This window comes from Tamandua tetradactyla, chromosome 5, assembly GCF_023851605.1.
Source record: "Tamandua tetradactyla isolate mTamTet1 chromosome 5, mTamTet1.pri, whole genome shotgun sequence".
Lineage (NCBI taxonomy): Eukaryota > Metazoa > Chordata > Mammalia > Pilosa > Myrmecophagidae > Tamandua > Tamandua tetradactyla.
Genome location: NC_135331.1, coordinates 89146486 through 89163831, shown reverse-complemented (window position 1 = coordinate 89163831; position 17346 = coordinate 89146486). Strand labels below are relative to the sequence as shown.

Here is a 17346-nt window from a genome sequence, read left to right as displayed (position 1 = left end):
ATCTCAAATCATTGATTTTCAGCTTCCCTTTCTAACATACGGATTTAATGGTATAAAATTCCTTCAAAATACTGTTCAAGTGTATCATTAAATTTTGATATTTTACCTCTATTATTATTCAGTTCAGAAGATTTTCTAATTTCTATTGTACTATCTTCTTTAATCCAAGGATCATTTATAAATATATTCCTTGATATCCAAGGAATTCGATATTTTCTTATTATTTTATTACTGATTTCTAGCTTTCAGAGAATATACACTAAATGGTTTAAATAATTTGAAATATTTTTGAAGCTTGTTCTGTGCCCTAGCATAAGGTAATTTTTTTTAAGTTTTTTGTTTTTTATCCTGTTTTTTTAGCATAAGCTAATTCTAGCAAATAAAATTTGTGTATTCTTTTGATGTTGAGCACAGTGTTTTTTTAATGCAATTTTATTGAGCTATATTCACACACCATACAAACCATCCAAAGTTGCCTCCCAGTGAATCATCAGAAATTTATTCATCACATTGATCATGGTCAATCTTAGAACAATTTAATTACTCCAGAAAAGAAATAAAAAATAAAGCCCCAATCCTCCCATACTCCTTATCTTCCCCCCCCCCCCCCCATTATTGACCTGCAATATTGGTGTGGTACATTTGTTAGTGAGGACAGTGTTTTATATTTGTTAAATAGGATAAGTTTGTTAATTGTCTTCTTCAGATGTTCAGATGCTCAATAACCTTATTGATTTTTCCCTGTTTTTTTTTATTATCAGTTATTGAGAAAAGTGTGTCAAAGTGTTCATTATGAATATGGATTTCTCTACTTTGCCATTTAATTCTGTCAAATTTTGTTTTGAATTTTTTTTTAACTTTCATTTGCATTTATTTTAAACTGAATTTATTCCCGAGCCATAAGTTTTTGTTTCTTCAGTTTCTTTGGGGATATCTTTTTCTTCTGTGCAACCTCCTCTTCTGGTTTAGGAACAATTTGTTCTTTTTCAGGAAGGATCATCTCAGTGTGGCAAGGGGAGCTCATGTGTGGGTTAATCCGACCACGAGCTCTGTACGTCCTGCGGCGCATCTTAGGGGCTTTGTTCACCCGGATGTGCTCAATGACCAGAGAATCGACATCTAAACCCTTAAGTTCAGCATTACTCTCTGCATTTTTCAGCATGTGCAACAAAAATTCAGCACTCTTTTTGGTCCATTGACCCTGCGTCCAGCCCCACTGTTTGGCCTGAGCACACCTACCAACATCACCATCGTAACAACGGAATGGAACACGTTGCTTCTAAAAAGTGACATGTTTCAGATACTTGGTGGCTGTTCGGATATGCATACCTTCGATGGCCTGAGCAGTTTCTCGGGTGTTCTTAAAGTGAACACGAAGATTTGAACCTCTTGAGTTGCATGATTTTGTAGGGTTTTCTGGGTCAAGTGAATAGCTAACCATTTTTAGCGATCACCTCAGGCCGGTTATGGGAAGAACTGTTTTGAATATTTTAACCTATGATTTTGGATATATATTGCATTGGTTTGGGGGATGAGGAGTCATGAGTAGATGTAAATGCGATATACCTTTGTCTCTCAAATGGAATTAGGATCAGGTTTCAACTTTAAGTTCAGGATCTGGATCGGAGTCAGAGGAGGTTGACCACTGCTGCTGGGTGATGGGTTTGGTGGGAGAAACGCAGCAGACAGGCATGGAGGATATAGAGTCCATGGAGGGCTCAGGTCCAGGGCTCCCATCCAGGTACCTGAGGATCCTCAATGTAGATGACATGGAGGTGGGGGGCATACACAGCAGCTCCTCAGAGGGCTGATGGATGAGCCATGCCTACAGCTGGTAATTAGGAGGTGGGAGGTCCTGCCACACCTGCACAGGGGAGGCATCTCAGGAAGATGTTGCATCGACCCTTTCTGTAAGGTCAGGCCAAGGGTTTGCTCCTTGGCCTCTAGTAAGCCTCATTACTAGTTCAGTATAAGTTCTACAAACTTATTAGCCTCTGTAGTCATTGCCACCAGCTCTTCACGCGTTATGTGCTTCAGCACCTTGAGAATTGCTTTTGGTAATTATTCCTGTTCCTCATCCCCAGATGCCCTGCATGCTTAAGGAATTCCCATTCTTCAAGAAAACTCTGGATTTCTTGGTCACTCCAGTGTTTAATTACCTGGCATGAAGGCTTCTCTGGGCCCTGAGTTTCTTTTTCCTCCTTTACTTTTCAAGGACTTCTAATAATTTTGCTTTGAAGTGTTACCATCTTCATTTTTATTTCTGAGTTTTCTCTTGCAAAAAGTGTCTGCAGACTGCTGGCACTTAGTCTAAGCTGCTGGATTTCTGGTGAGTACAGCGGTCTCCAACTGTAGAAATGTGTTTTTTCCTCTGTACATCTTGCAATCTCTGTACCAGGTGGAGGGTTAACCATTGTTATAGGCCTCAGATGTGAATGCGTCAGACCCACACCAGTCTACCTTGTACTTAGTTCAAGACCAACCAATTTGGGACTTAAATTACATCTGCAAAATCCCTTCACAGCAGCACCTAAGCTAGAGTTTGGCTGAATAACTGAGGGGATGTGTTAGAAATCAACTAGGGCAGTGATTCTCTAGTCTCCATATTCCCAACTGTGATAAGAGAGGTTGTTATGCTCCTACAAATGAATCCTTCCCTTCCAAAGTCATTGCTTGAATTCAGGTCAACGGATCCAAGCCATGTCCTTTGAGTTTGACCTCTGATGAGTGTTTCCGACTTGGGAAGAGTGACATAAATGGAGAGTTATGGAGAGAGAGAGTAGACTTCAGCTTTGAGGGTGAAACAGTGGTCAATGTCTTCCTCTAGAAGCATTTATAAAGTGCAGATGGAATTTGAAGGTGGAAAACCTCTCAAGGCCTCAGGGACACTGAAAGCCTCCTATCCTTTCAGCCTTTCCTCCCTTTCTCTTGAGGTCTTCTCAACCTGATCATTGTAATTCCACCTCATGCTTGGGCAGTGATCTAATGACCACCAGAGTACCTTCCACAGAGGGTTGAATACAATAATCAGAGGCTTCTGTGTTCCTAAAGGACACAGAGGCTGCACCACAGAGCAAGATCTTCCTGATTTGTCCAAACTTTCACACTACTCAAATGAGATCCATCTTCTCTGATCTTATCCAGTACCAATGGATATCTCTAAATCCATAGGATGAAACAGATACTCGATGTGCTCATAGCACATTCTGGATGGCCCAGCTTTCCCACCAGGCTTCTAAGCCAACTCTTTTGTTGTAGAGAGAGCTGCTTCTTGTGGTCTTTTGCACTTCTTTTTGGAGGTGTCACGTTCCCCCTTGAATTGAAACTTTGCCACCTTGACGTGCAATTTGTAGCCTCTAATTTCATCTTCATCTAAAAGTTTTAATGCAAGATTCACAGATAACAGCCCTCTTCAAGTAACAGCAAAACCCATCTCTTTTAAGATTTCCTTGATTATCTTTGGTCACTGATGTGGCCCCAGCAATTGTCCTGTACCTTTCCTGGCTATTTCCTAGCTGTTCTGGAGGATGAACTAGATCTCATACCTCATCTTGACACCGGAACCCAGTCCTAATTATCTTTGTATAGCTGGACCTTAAATTCTTCTGGCTGAAAATCTGTCATAATAATGCCACATTTGGTCATAGGTTGTATAAGTTCATCCATCATAATGTCTGGAGGCAAACTGGACACAAATGCACTTGTACTGTTGTCTTCCTCCACATGAAGACACCCCGATTCTGCCGTTCTTTTTTCTCTCCTCTTTTTGGAATCAGTGGGTTCAGGGGGGTTCTCTTTGTGGAGGTTGCTCTGCATTCCTAGCATGGACATCTTGTGCTCTTGGTGCAGAGTGAGGCACACTCTCATTAGAGAAGCCCTAACTGGCCTGAGATGCAGCAATGAGATTCTCAGTGACCCTGGAGAACCCAGCCTTCTTGTCTAGATCCTTCTCGTAGAAGGTGTCAGCCGCCTGCATCTCAAAAAGTCATATTCATGGAATATTATGCAGCTTTAAGACAGGATAAACTTATGAAGGATGTAATAACATGGATGGACCTAGAGAACATTATGCTGAGTGAGTCTAGCCAAAAACTAAAGGACAAATACTGTATGGTCCCACTGATGTGAACCGACATTAGAGAATAAACTTGGAATATGTCATTGGTAACAGAGACCAGCAGGAGTTAGAAACAGGGTAAGATAATAGGTAATTGGAGCTGAAGGGATACAGACTGTGCAACAGGACTAGATACAAAAACTCAAAAATGGACAGCACAATAATACCTAATTGTAAAGTAATCATGTTAAAACACTGAATGAAGCTGCATCTGAGCTATAGGTTTTTTGTTTGTTTGTTTGTCTGTTTGTTTGTTTGTGTCTTTTTTTTACTATTATTATTATTTTTATCTTTTTCTCTATATTAACATTCTATATCTTTTTCTGTTGTTTTGCTAGTTCTTTTCCTAAATCGATGCAAATGTACTAAGAAATGATGATCATGCATCTATGTGATGATGTTAAGAATTACTGATTGCATATGTAGAATGGAATGATTTCTAAATGTTGTGTTAATTTCTTTTTTTATTTAATTAATAAAAAAAAACCTGAAAAAAAAAAAGTCATATTCTCCACCGGGTTCTTCCTGGGTGTTTTGTTCCTTGATGTTTCTGTACAATTTTTGCATTTGTAACTGCCCATCAATCTTATTATTCCCATCCCAATTGTTGCTGCTTGTGTGTCCTGCCCAGCACAGGGGCAGGATCCAGGGGAGTAAAGGAGCCAAGGTGGCACTGGTTCTCTCTCACAGGTCACAGAGCTGCTGCTATGTCCAGGCTGCCACTGCCACATACCTGAGTTGATTATTCAGGCTCCATATTAAATGTTTAACACACTAAGTCATTGAATCCTCACAGCAGACCTATGAGATAAGTATGCTCCTTTACAGAAGAGGAAATTGAGGCCCTGAGACTCTTGCCCAAGATTATAGACATGAAAAACAGGGGATTAAATTTGGCAGGTCTGGTGCCAGGGACTACATCCTTAACCAACACTTTTTTTTTTTTTTTTCATGGGCAGGCACCGGGAATCAAACCCAGGTCCTCTGGCATGGCAGGCAAGCATTCTTGCCTGCTGAGCCACCGTGGCCTGCCCTAACCACCACTTTTTACATGACAGTCTCCAAGAGACCTAACTAAATCCAGCCTGCCTCCCATCCCTGTTTTTATCATTTAGTGGTGAAAATGGAAACTCCCTATTGCTTCTACTCTATTGCGCCGTGGTCCCCACATCACCCTCTTTGTAATTTCTGACCCTGCCCCAATCCTCCGTTTGCCCCTTCCCTAACCTGCCTTCATGCCCTCTAATGAACTGCAAGCTCCCTCATCCCCGGAACATCTTCTTGGAACACTCTCTTCACTGCCCGGCCTTAACTGAAATTCAACTCTCCCTGGAGGGCACCCCTCCCCTGCAGCCTTCTGAAATGAGAGCTGTTTATTTTCTTAGAGGTGAGGATTCTTTCCTTGCTGCTTCTAGACTATTCTCCCCTATCCCCAATTTCTAGCTTCAAATAACCCTCTTCCTCCAAGGGTCGGCCATTGGGGATGGACTATCATTTCCCTTTCTCATTGCTGCTGTCAGACCACTCCAGGAGGACCCTGGCACCCGCTGACTTTCTCTCTTCCCAGCGAGTCCTCTCACTGGGAGACTTCATGGTCCACATGGAAGAGACCCATTCCTCACTTGCCCTCCCAGCAACTTGATGACTTCAGGAGGGCCCTGCCATCCACTCCATTGTCACATCCTGAACCTTGTCACCTGAAGTTGCCCCTCCTCGAGAATCATTCATTCAAGCATCCTGCTCTTAGTTCCGTGTCCTAATCTTCCACCTGTCTATATCCTCCCCTCACAACCATTGTTTAGACTGATCTGGGACCTCCAGAACAATGATGCCCCCCTTCTTCCCACCCACCTGCCCCTTCCTGTGTTTACTCCCCTCTCTAGCCAACTTCGACTCCTTAGTCCTTCATTTCAACAACGATATCCCAAACTCCTGCACCCCTCTGTATTTTCATCTTTCGCACCTATGTGGCAAGACCACAATCTTGGATAAGCCCAATGATCTTTTTTTTTTTCGTGCGATTTTGCTCTCACATCTAAAATGAGTTAGAGGAAGTCACACAACTAGGAAATGGTTCCCACTCCTCATTCTGGGTCATCAGCCCTAACAAGGCTCCCAGCATTGCTGAGCAATCCAACCATATTACTCTGCTTGATGGCTGTTTTAAATCTGCATGATCCTTGCAGCTATGAGGCTCTTCTCTCTGCCTCTCCCCTCATCTGCAGTTGATGATCTCATTTCTTATGTCACAGAGAAAACTGAAGCCATCAGAGGGGAGCTCCTCCCTTCTCCACCTCCAAATCCACACCCTGTCTGCATCTGGGCTCACCCTCTCTTTGTTTCTTCATGCTAGAATAAATGGTTCTCTGATTTTGGTGTGCATCATAATTGCCAAGAAGGTGTGCGAAAACAAGTTTTTGATTCAGTAGGTCTGGAGAGGTACCCAAGGATTTTCATTTCTAACCACTTTCTAGGTGACGTCTGGTGCTGCTGGTTTGAGACCCCACTTAGAGAACCTCTGAAGTAGAAGACTGCCCTCCTCCTGCCGGAGGTCAGGCCCTCCACCCACTTTCTGCATCCCATTTCCTGTTGCCTTCTCAAGACACTTACTTGATTGATAAACATTTCTCCTCCTCTCTCACTCTATATTCTTGACATCAATATTTAAGCCCATTCAAGCCTCTTCCTCTTAACAAAGGAAAACAAAAGTAGCAAAATGAGACAAAATAAAGTGTCAATGGCTGAGAGATTCCAGAGTCAAGAGGTTATCCTGGAAGTTATTCTTACGCGTTAAAGAGATATCAACTGTTTAGTTAAGGTGTAATGGAGAGGCTGCAGGGGACTGCCTGAAAATGTGGAGCTGTGCTCCTGTAGCCATGTTTCTTGAAGATGATTGTATAATGATACAGCTTTCACAATGTGACTGTGTGATTGTGAAAACCTTGTGTCTGATGCCCCTTTTATCTATCTTCTTGACAGACCAGTAAAACATACGGAATAAAAATAAACAATAGGGGAACAAATGTTGAAATAAATTCAGCAGTTTGAAATGCTAGTGATCAATGAAAGGGACAGATAAGGGGTATGGTATGTATGAATTTTTTTCTGTTTTCTTTCTATTTCTTTTTCTGAATTGATGCAAATGTCCTAAGAAATGATCATGTTGATGAATATGCAACTATGCAATGATATTGTGAATTACTGATTATATATGTAGAATGGAATGATCATATTTTACGAATGTTTATGTTTGTTGTTAAATTTTAAAAAAATTTAAAAATTAATAAATAAGAAAATAATTAAAAAAAACAAGCAAAAGCAAGCCTCTCTCTGATTCACTTCCAACTATGTATATCTCCACTCCCTGCCCCTCAAAATCCATAGGATGAAACAGACGTTTGATGATAACAACTCACTCATAGCACATTTGGGATGGCCCAGCTCTCCTGTAAGATTTCCAATCCAACTCTTTCCTTGTAGAGAGAGCTGCTTCTTGTGATCTTTTGCACTTCTTTTTTGGAGGTGTCATGTTCCCCCTTGAATTGAAACTTTGCCACCTCAACGTGGCAACTTGTAGCCTCTAATTTCATCTTCATCTAAAAGTTTTAATGCAAGATTCACAGATAACAGCCCTCTTCAAGTGTATTATTCACAGACAACAGTTCTCTTCAAGTAAGAACAAATCCCATCTCCTTTAAGATTTCCTTGATTATCTCTGTATAGCTTGACCTTAAATTCTTCTGGCTGAAAATCTGTCATAATAACGCCACATTTGGTCATAGGTTGTGTAAGTTCATCCATCATAATGTCTGGAGGCAAACCGGACACATATGCATTTGTATGTTGTCTTCCTCCACTTGAAGACACCCTGATTCTGCCTTTCCTTTTTCTCCCCTCTTTCTGGAATCAGTGGATTCAGGGGGGTTCTCTGTGGAGGTTGCTCTGCATTCCTAGCATGGACATCTTGTGCTCTTGGTGCAGAATGAGGCACACTCTCATTAGAGAAGCCCTAACTGGCCTGAGATGCAGCAGTGAGGTTCTCAGTGACCCCGGAGAACCCAGCCTTCTTGTCTAGACCCCACTCTTACTTGACCTCCCACCAATAGTCAGTGTTGTTGAACTATTCTTTCTTGAAGCACTTATTCTGGCCACAGAGACTCGGCCTCTGCTTTCCCCCACCCTTTGGCTGCTCCATCTCTCCTTCATTGGCTCGTCCTGCTCTATCAGGCCATACGGAGTTCATTAAGGTTAGCCTTGACACCGTCCTCTTCTCACTCCACAGTCCCCTCAGGGGATCACACCTGTATCAAGGCTTTAGTTTCTATCCATTAATTGCTCTCAAATTTATGTCTTTCCTCCAATCTACAGATTTGTATATCTAACCACCTACCAGGCATCCCTATTTGGGTGTCACAAAGGTGCCACAAACTTAGCATATTTAAAACTGACATCATGATCTCCCTTCATAAGCACTCTCATCCTCTGATGATATGGATGGGGGAGGCGCTGGCCAGGTCCACATGCTTGGGGGGCTCCATCTATCGCAAAACAGCTTGTCATGCACATTTATTAAGGGACACCTGGGTGCTTATGCCACCTGGGATCTAGCCCTCAGTACTGGCACAGCACAACCTGAAACCCTAAACATCTGCTCTCATCATTAACACCACTCAAGCCCCAGGGGAAAATATTTTGCCATCCCTTGCCCTGTATCTTGGAAACAAAAGTGACTACAATCTAATGCCGTGAAAGTTTGAAGTTGTGTTTCTGCCAACTTCTGAGCCACCCACTGCTTTGGAGTGTGAGGAGGATTTAAGCAATGAAAGCGTTTAGGTAAGAGAAAATACTTACCTCATAGTAGCATGATAAAGCATCATTTCCCAATACTGTTGAATATCCATTTTTCGTACAGCTTCTATTCATGTTCTAGAGGTATCATTTCATGATCCCCAAATACTTAGAAATTAGTGCTGCATTCACAACAGTTGCACATGATGGTTGAGAAAACATTTTTCAACATTAAATAATTCTTATTACTATTACATTCCTATTACTGTATGTAGGGAGGTGTGCTGGTTTGAAAGGATCATGTACCATAGAAAAACAATGTTTTAATCCTGATCCATTTGTAGAAGCAGTCTTTCCTTTTAATCCCTATTCAATAATGTAGGTTGGGAATTTAAGTTATCTCCACAGAGATGCGACTCACCCACTTGTGGGTATTAACATTTCATTAGAGGGAGATGTGACTCCACTCATTCCAGGTGGGTCTTGATTAGTTTACTGGAATCCTTTAAAAGAGGAAGCATTTTGGAGAGAGCCTGAGAATGGCAAGATAGACACGAGAACTACCAGAGCCCACACAGCCAGAGACCTTTGGAGATGAAGAAGGAAAACACCCTTGGTGAAACTTCATGAAACCAGAAGCCAGGAGAGAAAGCTAGCAGATGCCGCCATGTTCGCCATGAGCCTTTCCAGTTGAGACAGAAACCCTGAACTTCATTGGCCTTTTTTGAGTAAAGGTAACCTCCTCTTGGTGCCTTAATTTGGACATTTTTATTGACTTGCTTTAACTTGGACATTTTTTTCAGTCTTAGAACTACTGTAAACTTGCAACTTATTAAATTCCTCTTTTTAGAAGCCATTCTGTTTCTGGTATCTTGCATTCCGGTAGCTGGCAAACTAGAACAGGAGGTATATGGAAACTCTGAACTTTCTGCACGATTTTTCTCTCAACCTTCAACCACTCTAATAAAATTTTTCTAATTTGTATGCGTGTAGGTCTAGACATAACTTGAAGTATGTTACTGATTTTCTGTATTGGTGATTAGATGGATGTAGAATGCTAATTGAGAATAGTTTGATTTTTTAAAAACTAACAAAATTTAATAAAAATTTCAAAAATTAAGTAAAACTTTCAGCTTTCTTTAATTAGTTTGGTTTAAAATATTTATTAACTGTAATTTATTTTTTCCTTTTAATTTTAATAGATAACTGAAGATTTTAGAAGAGAAATAACTGGGCAAATGTATGTGAAAAATTGTTAAAGTTTTAATTTTTTTACATTTACTTCACATATTTTGGTGAAAAAACACTTAACTTTTGTACATTTTGACTACAATGATTTAATCCTAGATCATTAAGGATGAGTAAAAATTGAGATCATGATAGAAATAGAAAATAGGAACATAGAATAGATTGAAAATAGGCTCAAAGAAATAGGCTAAAAATAAAAAAGAAATAGAATATATTCAAAGAAACAGTCTACTTAATTTTTTTAAAACTGGGGAAAGTATAAACAGAGACCACATACATTCTCAATGGTTTGAAGAGGAGTTAAATTAATGAAGAATATGAAGTTGCAGAGATTTAACTGAACCTATTCAAGTTCAAGATTTGGCAAAAATAATTTTCTGGTTCATTTTCAATAGATATTGTAGAGAAGAGAGAAGAGGTCCTAGCTGTGACCTGCCTAAATTCCTAACCTACAGAAACCATGAGATAGTAAATAGTTGTTTTGAGCTAGTAAGTTTGGGTTGGTTTGTTGCACAGCAACAGATAACTAAAACACTTCCTCAATTCAAAATTCACTGCAATCAAGTCTCTGTCTCAACTACTCTTTGCAGTGGAACTGCTCTCACTAAAGTAAATATGAGTGGATCTTATTGCCATATTTGAACAGCACTTATTAGTTTTCATTTCACTTTTCTTCTCTGGAGCATTTGACCCTTTTTTTCGAGTAGGCACTAGAAATCGAACCCGGGCATGGCAGGTGACAACTCTGCCTGCTGAGCCACGTGGCCCACCCATTTGACCCTTTTGACTACCCTTTTGAAGGTCTTTTCTCTCTGGAGTTTTGTGAAGCCACCCTCACATTTCTCTTCCTACTTCTCCGGTTGATGCTTCTCAGGCTCTTAAATTGGCTGCATCCTTGATTAGGTCCATGCACCTCTGCTCCTCACCCACACATTTTTCTTGGGTACGCTGTGCTGGTGACTCCTAAATGTGTCTCCTGGCTGGTGACTCCTAAATTCTAGTAGTATTTCTCTCTTAACCTCCACTGTCAGATAATCTGCTTCATGAATCTTTCCAGCTGAATGTCCCTCAGCCACTTCAAATGTAATATTTCTATGTAAACCTATCAAGTAAGCAATGACTATTCCCAAATTTGAATTCATCCTTTCCCTCAAACCTGCATCTTTCCCACTCTTCCAGATTCCAGTGATGGGCTTACAAAACAGTTGCCCTACCTGGAAACGTGGGAGCCATCCCAGGGCATTCTCTTGCTCTTCCCCCAAGCTCTAATGGCCAAATCCTGGAGATTTTACTTTCCAGCTCCTTACCATGTCTGAACCCTTCCCCAGCCTCGCTGCTGCTGCCTGCCCATATGCTTCTGACCCTTTCCTCCCAGTCCCCACCACCAACTTCATAAAGCGAACCACAAACCCTCCCCGGTGTTTTGACCCATTGCCCAGGATCTATCCTCCGCATTCCCGAGCTCCTCTTGTGGTCCTGCTTCCTTCCAGCTCCCAATTCTTGGTTCAATGACCCTGACCTGAATCTTGTTTCTGGACCTTTGGGTCCTAAGGTTGGAATCTGTTTTTCCTGCCAGGATATGACACAGCTCTCAATGCTCCATCTACTTCAGAGAGACTCTTTATCCTGGTTCTCAACCCTGAACCTAACTCCCAGTGCTGGTCATTTGGAAACCTGTGTTGGCTTCCAGGAGAAGCGAACCCAGCACTGCTCAGATACCTCCTTCCTGGACCTCTGGAGATGCCTCCTCCTTTCTGGTCCTCTGCTTCATCTCATGGCCCCTTCTTCAGCCCAGGTTCCTCACAACCACCAGAAGGATGCTTCTGAAGTGAAAATTAGAGCATCTCACTCACCAAGTCACAATTCCTTAATGGCTGCCTCTTCCTTCAGGGGAAATCTACACTTGTTGCACAGCACACAAGGTTTTTCAGGATATGAAGCTGTAACGTCACTATACATAGTGGAAAGAGCACAGGCCTTACAGAGCTGCTTCAAAGCTCAGCTCTGCCATTCGTTGGCTTGTGACCTTAGGCAAGTTATTTAATTTCTCTGGCCCTCAGCTTTCTCATGCATAAAATGAGACAGAGAATTAGTAATTTATATGCTTATATGGCACAGTGTCTAGCACATAGTAAGCACATGAGAAATGTTAGAGATTATCCCCCAGCCCTCCCATCTTTGTACTTCAGGTTCCAATTGACAAAATTGACTGACTTGGGGATCCTTGAGCACATCACACTTTTCATTATCCATATTATGTGCATATTTTTCACTCCATCTGGAAAGTTAATGACTCCCCTCCAAAATACAAAAACAAAACAACGTATACCTTTTTCAAGAATCAGCCCAAACCTGAACTCCTATGAAACTACCTCTGACTCTTCTAGGTAGCACAAGAACCCTTTTACTAATGCTGCCTGTTGTGGTGAGCTATCACTGCTCAAAATAGCAGCAATTTATTATTTCTCACAATTTTGCAGGTTGACTTAGCAGCTCTGCTTCACATAATGTTGGCCAGGGCATTGGAATGGTTGAATGGTCCAAAACAGCCTCACCCTCTTGGCAGGCTTTTGATATTGGCTACCAGCTGGAAGTTCAGCCACTGCTGCTGTCGGGGCCTCTCGCCTGGCTGCTTGGGCTTTCTCACAGCATGATGACTGCGGTCAGGTGTTCCAAGTGGCAAAAGTAGAAGCTACAGACCTCTTAGGGCAGAATCTTTTTTTTAAATATTTTTATTTGGAAATCTTCCCACACATACAGTCCATACAAGGTGTACAATCAATGGCCCACAATATCATGACATAGCTGTATATTCATCACCATGAGCATTTTTAAAGAACATTTGCATCCCTCCAGAAAAAAAGAAAAAATTCATATATCCCATACCCCTTAACCGTCCTTTACCCTGTATTCTGATTTACCTTAGTCCTATCCAGATCAGCTTTATTCATAGCTCTACTTGAAGTCTGATCACTTTTTCAACTTTTTGAACAGTTCCTGTATGGGGTACTGCTGGCTTTCATAGCTTCAGGGCTCTAACTCTGAGTCTCAGGTGTCACACAAATACCTGAAGTTCCAGGTAATGACTAGGTTATACAGAAATAGCTCAGCATCTCAGAATTTAGAAATAACCATTACAACTCCAGAATACATGTGACTGCGTAAAAAGCTTATAATCTAGGACCCTTTACAATAGGCCCCAACCTGATAACCCATGTTCTATCAGACCACTAATATTTCAATCTACTCATTTTTTTTACCCTTTATTCCCCCCATTATGTATTTATTTTTTTATCCTTACTTTTTTTAGTCATCTGTCCATATCCTGGAGAAAAGGAGCAGCAGACACAAAATTTTCACAATCACACAGTCACATTGTAAAAGCTTATCTCTAAACAATCATCTTCAAGGATCAAGGCTACTGGAACACAGCTCAACAATTTCAGGTATTTCCCTCCAGCCACTCCAATACACCATAAACTAAAAAGGGATATTTATATTCTGGATAAGAAAAGCCTCCAGGATAATCTTTTGACTCTGTTTGAAATCTCTCAGTCACTGAAACTTTATTTTGCCTCATTTCTCTCTTCCCCCTTTTGCTTAAGAAGGCTTTTTCAATCCCATGATGCTGGGTCCTGGCTTATCCCAGGATTTCAGTCCTATATTGCCAGGGAGATTTATACTCCTGGGAATCATGTCCCACATTGGGGGGGGGGGGGTGTTAAGCTAGTGAGTTCACCTGCCAAGTTGGCTTAGAGAGAGGCCACATCTGAGCAACAAAAGAGGTTCTCTGGAGTAACTCTTAGGTATAAGTATAAGTGGGCATAGCTTTCTTGCAGTAATGAGTTTCATAGGGGCAGGCCCCAAGATCGAGGACTCAGCCTATTAAACATGTTGTCCCCAATGCTTGTGAGAATATCAGGAATTCCCCAGGTGAAGAAGTTTAATATTTCCTCTTTTCTCCCCAGTTCCTCCAGGAGGGCTTTGCAAATACTTTTTTATTCTCTACCCAAACTACTGTGGGATATATCAGGCGGGGCGTCACACTAGCCTGGACAAACCAACAAGATCTCACTCCCTATTCAAGATTCCATGTAATTATGATGTCCGAATAAACTGACCATGCAAGTTAAAGTGGATATTGTACTACCAAAGACAAAAAATTGCACTAAATAAACATCTCTTCCTTTGGGCTCACACAGAAGTTAAAGTTTTAAAATATAAACCAGATCATCCTTTACCCTGTATTCTGATTTACCTTAGTCCTATCCAGATCAGCTTTATTCATGTCTCTACTTGAAGTCTGATCACTTTTCAACTTTTTTAATAGTTCCTGTGTTGGGTACTGCTGGCTTTCATAGCTTCAGGGCTCTAACTCTGAGTCTCAGGTGTCACACAAATACCTGAAGTTCCAGGTAATGACTAGGTTATACAGAAATAGCTCGGCATCTCAGAATTTAGAAATAACCATTACAACTCCAGAATACATGTGACTGCGTAAAAAGCTTATAATCTAGGACCCTTTACAATAGGCCCCAACCTGATAACCCATGTTCTTGATTTCAGTTTTCCAAGTTTGTATATTATAGTTAGTCTATATGAGTGTGGCATGATACTTGTCATTTGTTTCTGATATTTCACAATGTGAAATAATAATACTTTTTTCTTTTCTTTTTTTTTACGTGGGCAGTCACCGGGAACTGAACCTGGGTCCTCTGGCATGGCAGGCAAGCATTCTTGCCTGCTGAGCCACCCTGGCCCGCCCTGGAATCCTCACCTTTTTATCACCTCTTTTGCTTTGTGGTTCTTCTCTCTCTCCCTCCTTCCCTCCCACATTTCTCTCTTTCTTTTCCTTACTTCCTCCCTCCCCCCCCCGCCCCGCTCCACTTCTTTCTTTCTTTTTTTCTTTCTTTCAAGGCATTACAGATATAGCTAAGGCATCCCATTTCTCTCTTTCTTCAGAGGTAATAATGATTTTGAAGTTGTGAATTATTTCCATGCATTTTTTTTATACTTTAACGAACATGTTCATTTTCCTAACAATATATACCATTGCTTTGTGTCTTTTGAAATTTATATAAATTATATCTTACAGCATCCATTTTTGCCACTTTCTTTTACTCATTACATTGATAAAGATGGCTGTAGTTCATTTATTTTAACTGCTGTACTGTATTCCATTGGAAGAATAAACCATACCTTATTTATCCATTCCAACAGTTAGGTCATTTCCACTTTTGTTCACACTCAAATGATGTTGCAATGATCGTTCTTATCCTTATCTCCTTGTTCACATGTGGAAGTATTTTTCTGAGGTACATATCTGGGAGCAGGATTGCTAAAACATAGGGTATGTGCATTTTCAGCATTAAGTACAGCTAAATAATTCTTTGATTTTGTTGTATCTGTTCAAACTTTAATCAACAAAGTATGACTTCTTATTGTACCACATTTTTGTCCGCACTTGGTGTTATCAGAATTATTTTAATTTTTAAATGTGTAAAATAGTATCTCATGGAGGGAACCACAGGATACAATGACTGAGAAGCAGAATGGTAAATTGTGATGCATTTATATGATAGAATATGGTGCAGCTACAAAAAAGAAGGACGTCTAGAGACATGCAATGAACTAGATAAACCTTGGGGACAACGTGCTGTGCAAAGTAAGCCAGAAACAAAAGAACACATATGCTAGGGTCTCTCTCATATAATACGTATAAGAAAATAGGAGCCGAGATTGTAAACCCTTATAGCAGCTACACTTAGTCTGAAGTTGTAAATGTATTTCTGGATTCTGAGACCCTGAGCTGTATGTGTATCACCTGGTATTTCCCTGGGACTTTGAGTAACTCTGTGACACTTAAGACCCATAAATGGAGTGCTGCAGCCCTGAAAGTTAGCATGGCTATATATAATAACAATTAAAAGTTACTGAGAAAGATCAGACGTCAATTAGAGTTAAAACAAAGCCAATTTGACCGAGTTAAGCTAAAATAGAATACAGGGTCAACGATGATAATGGATTTACTCTAGACAGTCACTTACTATATGAGATCAAAGGCAGAGAAGTTTATTATGTCTAGAACCTAACTTTTCTGGAACACATAATCTAAATCAGCCTATCTGGATAGCTCATTTAACAACCCAAACTCCTGAAGTCCAGAACGGGAACAAGGCCTTGTAATTCTCTACAGCTTAATGTAATACCAGCATACATCTCAGACTATGGTGGACAGATAATTAAAAGTATTGGTAGAGGGCGGGCTGTGGTGGTTCAGTAGGCAGAGTTCTTGCCTGCCATGCCAGAGACTCGGGTTCAATTTCCGGTGCCTACCCATGCAAAAAGAAAAAAAAGTTATATATATATATATATATGTAGAGTCCCTTGAGAGTCCAAAAGGAAAAAAATATATATGGAACTTTTAAACTTTCCCATCTGGAAACACCTGGGTACCCTCTCAACCATTGGTGACTCCCAAGAAAACAGGTCAAGTCCTTGATTTTGAGGCTTGCCCTTATGAAACTTATTTCTGTAGGGGTGAAGCTAAGACTCCCCAAAACAAAGCCTAAAAGTTGCTTCCAGGAAACCTCTTTGTTGCTCAGATGTGGCCTTTCTCTCTCTAAGCCCAACTTTGCAAGGAAAATCATTACCACCACCACCGCACCCCTGACGTGGGACAGGACATTCGGGGATGAACATTTCCCTGACAATGTGGAGCGTGACTTCTGGGGCTGAGCCTAGTCCTGGCACCTTGGGATCGACAACCCCTTCTGGACCAAAAGGAGCAAAAGAAGTATAATAAAATAAGGCATCAGTGGCCAAGAGAGATCAGAGAGTCCAGAGACTATTCTGGAGGCTACTATTATGCAAACTTCAGTTAGATAGTGCTAATTGCCCTGGTTTACTAACCCCCAACCAACATCATTCCTGTTGACTCTTAACACCTAGGGCTTGAACTGAAATTCTATGAAGGTTTCATGACCAAGTTTGCTTTCCTAGAACCTGTAATTCCCAGAGGGCTCTAGGTCAAATAAATCCTGAAACCTAGAGGGACCAGCCTCTCCTACATTATCAATTAATTACATCCCTCTATCCTTAGTATTGATCCTGTTCTCAGCATGAAAAAGTCAGAATGGGCATTGCCCAAAGATCCCTATGGATTGGGAGAAGAATCAAAGGAGAAGGAGGAA

The 17346-nt window shown here is 40.9% G+C and overlaps 1 pseudogene; it reads right to left on the bottom strand.

The window, feature by feature from the left end:
• Positions 1-2712: 2712 nt before the first annotated feature.
• Positions 2713-3976, bottom strand: LOC143683232 (17S U2 SnRNP complex component HTATSF1 pseudogene; annotated as a pseudogene).
• Positions 3977-17346: the final 13370 nt, after the last annotated feature.